Source organism: Medicago sativa, chromosome 5 (genome assembly GCF_051527215.1).
Source record: "Medicago sativa cultivar Bolivia chromosome 5, Bolivia_mono, whole genome shotgun sequence".
Taxonomy (NCBI): Eukaryota; Viridiplantae; Streptophyta; class Magnoliopsida; order Fabales; family Fabaceae; genus Medicago; species Medicago sativa.
Window position 1 is genome coordinate 60,769,101 of NC_140753.1, and position 4,078 is coordinate 60,773,178.

Sequence of the window (4,078 nt, forward strand, 5' to 3'; positions counted from 1 at the left end):
AAAACCTCTTCAATGATTATTTTTATGTTTTTATGACGCAACGATTATATTAATGCTCATCGTTTTAATTATTGTTTGCATCACAATATCTCTCAAATGCCAGAATGGATTAAAGTTGCACACAAAGCATTTGTTTACACTCTCTTTCTTTCTGTCAAAAAAAAAATTCATTTGTTTACACCTAACAATAAAAACTAGAATCTAGAAAGCATGATTAGAGAGAACGTCTCTAGATCCATGTCTCTCCTATTTGTATTTATACTAGCAAGAAGACGGACATGTTTTTATTGCGCTAACATGATTAGAGAGAAGGTGTGTGGATCCATATAGCGTGGTCTCTCCAATTTGTATTTATACTAGCGAAAAGACGACACGTTTTTATTGCGCTAACGCGTGTAAATTATAAACAATATAACATCAATATAAGAAAATATTGATAATATTGATAATTGGAATTATACAAAATTCAGCCCAAAATATCTTTCCCCTTCATATATATAATATTGATAATTTGTTCATTTTGTAGTGGGATATTTCCTAGTATTTTAATGGAATCTAATTTTTAATTAAAATTTAAAATAATATTATTAAAGGATAAAAATTTATATAAAATAGTTTAAATAAAGGATAAAATAGGTAATGAAAAAGTCAGCCCAAACTGATGTATTTTAAGCCCATTCTCTTTGTATTATAGTACTAGCAAAAAGATGCGGCACTCACGTGCTTGTCTATCCGCTCTTTTTATTGCACTAACATGTGTAAATTATGAGCGGTATTTTATATGAAATTTTGATTTTGATTAAAATTATAAGTACAAATATTTGTGACTCTCAAATTGTAACAAACCCAAAAAAAACATGTTTATCTTTTTCAATAACATCTGTAATTTAACCAAAATAATATAAATCATTATCTTTTTTAATACCACCAACAATATAACATTAATATAGAAAAATTTGTTTAAGTGCTTATTTGGTTCAAGTGTTTTGGAGGGGAGGGGATATTTTTAATTTGACGTGTTTGGTTCAATTTTTAGAAGAGAGGAAATGGGAGAGGAGGGGAGCAAAATCTCTTCAAGACCCACTTTTTGCTTCCCCCAAATTGGAGTTTTTAGGAGGAGAGACGAGAGATGATATCTTTAAAATTTTATTGCATTCCAAAAATTATCCTTATATTAATTTAAAATCTCAATATTACCCTTGTAACAACTTTTATTATTAGATATATTATTTTTTTAGGGATTATTAGATGTATTCTTGTCTTTCGTCGGTCTATAAAATCGTAAAAAGAAGCATTTTATATATTTAATTAAAGGGTCTTGTTAACGATAGTAAATTAATTAAAGCATGTATTAATAATGTTCTAATGATATTATTAATAGATCGGATTTTTCTCTCAGCTTTACCATTTTGTGGTGACGTATGAGGACACGATAAGCGAAAAGAAATTCCTTTTGCTTCACAAAGTTTTTGAAATTTACCATTTATATATTCTCCACCATTGTCACACTGAATGTATTTGATTTCCCGTTGAAATTGAGTTTTGATATATGCTCTTAATTTTTGAAATGTTGAATAGACTTGAGATTTGTTTGAAATCAGAAATGTCCATAAAAAATTTGAGTAATCATCCAGAAAAAAAACATAATATTTGTGACCCAAAGAGCTCATAACGGGAGAAGTCCACATACATCACTATGCAAAATATCAAATGGCATATTTGTAGAATTATGAGAATTAATAAATGGCAATTTAACATGTTTACCAAGAGGACAAGAATGACAAAAAGATGAATTCAAATGCGGAATTTTATTACATTTGATTAATTTATTTTTCCTAAGGGAGTCTAGAACAGGGGCTCCCGGATGACCTAATCGATCATGCCAAATGGAAGAAGACAATGCTGCAAAGGAAACAGGAGACACAACTTTATCGGTGGTGGTGATAGGATATAGCTCGCCTTGACTCTCACATCTCATTATAGGCATCCCCGTCTGAAAATCCTTCACAGAAAAACCAAACGGGTCAAATTCAACAGAAACATGGTTATCTGTAGTGAATTTACGAACAGAAATAAGGTTTTTGATTAATTTAGGAGCATGTAGAACATGGTCTAATACTAATGGTGGATGAGGGAGGGGTAATTTAGCACTACCAAAGTCACGAATAGGAATAGAATGACCATTGCCAACAATTATACCATTAATTTTTCTCAAATTAAAATAAGACGAGATATTACCATTGGTGGATGTCATATGAGATGTTGCTCCAGTGTCCATGTACCAAGACGGATCGGGTTGAGCCATACTCAGAGTGTGCATCGCCTGTTCTATGTCTGTTGGACTGGGGGGTGCCGCGGCGGTGAAGGCAGCTTGTTGAGGTCTTGAGCCAAGAACGCCTGGTTGCTGAGTGTTGTTTGCAACATTGGGCCTTGCCCAATTATATGAAGGATAAGGGCATCGAGGCATGTTCCATGGAGTCCACTGTTGCCATGGGTTGAATTGTTGCCAAGATGGGTTTTGACCACGACCACCATTCCCGGAGAAAAATTGACCTCTGCCACCGCCAGAATTACCAGTACCATTCTGACCACCTCTGCCAGAGTTTCGGGCAGCAGAGTTTTCCTGATTTTTCTTTCCACGGTTGTTGCGTGGGTTGTTGTTGTTGTATCGAGGATACTGATTCTGGTTACCTGGGGAGGAGGGTTGGGTAACCGTTTCATCAAGAGAGGTTTGTGTTTTGGCAACAAAAGCTCCTGGTGATGAGCCGGATTCACGAGCAACTCGTTGAATCATAGTGGACTCCTCGAGTTCCAATCGCGATCTCGCGATTGCGAAAGTAGGTAGTGGGTCATGTTGTTGAATATAAGTAACAAAACCGGCATACGAGTCTGTGAGCCCGGAGATCATTTTTAGGACCAATCGGGTGTTAGTGACAGGAGAATCAACATTTGTTAGCTGATTGGCTAAAAGCTTCAGCGAGTGCAATAGGCTTTGGCGGATGGGAAGTCTTCAAGATTGGTGTTGGTGAATTGGTTTTCAGGGTGGACAGCCCTCGAATGTTTGTTGTCGTGAAACAACGAAGCAATTTGTTTCCAACATTCTTCAGCTGAGTCATTGATCACAAGAACAGAGTTGAGAATGTCTGGTGATACAGTGGCGTACATCCATTGAAGGACGACCGCATCGAGCCTGCTCTAAAGATTAGGATCATTGGTTTTGACATCAGCGGCGATCTGCATAGCCTTCACATCGGTTGGGGGGATGATGTGATCAAGCACATTATGAACACGTGCTTGAACCATGAAGAGGGCAGACGATGAAAGGTAGAGGCTTGAATCGTTGTCCAAGGTTACAGGAATGATAGACTTCACGTTGTTGATGGTGAAGGCCGAGGGAATTTTTGATGGTCCCGTTGAGACAGATGTGCCTGTCACAGGAGAGGAATTTGTTGAGAGAGGGGTTGATTCAACTGTTCTGGAGGTAGCCATGGATGGCGGTTGATAGCGGAAGTATAGAGAATAAGAGGTGGTGATGGGTGGCTAGGAGAAGTAGGAGAGGATCTAAAACCCAGCTGATACCATATAGGAAAATAGCTGAATGCTTTTCATTGATAATATGAGTACATTATATACATCAATTTGCTATCATTCTCTTAATGACTAATGAATAGAAAATGAATACAAAATGAATGACTAATTAATACAAATGAATACCTATTAATATTCTTTTAATAATAAAATTACATGACTAAGTAACACATATTCTATCAATTAATTCCAATAAAATCTTTTCCCCCAAATCCTTCAATATGTTTCCAGCAGGTGGCAACCCCTTTCAAATCCACACTTTCAATTTCAAATTCTCTTCTGAAGGTGAAATTTCTAAAAAGCTTCTAGAAGTTTCTGGTGGGTACAACGAGAATGGAAGGAGAATGAAGCTTTTTGGCATGATATGGCAGATCTTGTGGAAAAGATTGTAGAAGATCAAAGGAGGGAAGAAGAGAATCTAAGTTGTTGAAATTACTTAATTAGTTTCTGTTTGATGTATTTATTGTTAATTAGGATTATTAATTTACTT

The 4,078-nt window shown here is 35.9% G+C and overlaps 1 pseudogene; it reads right to left on the bottom strand.

Moving 5' to 3' along the window:
- Nucleotides 1-2,570: 2,570 nt before the first annotated feature.
- LOC146923684 (uncharacterized) lies at nucleotides 2,571-3,768 on the bottom strand (annotated as a pseudogene).
- Nucleotides 3,769-4,078: the final 310 nt, after the last annotated feature.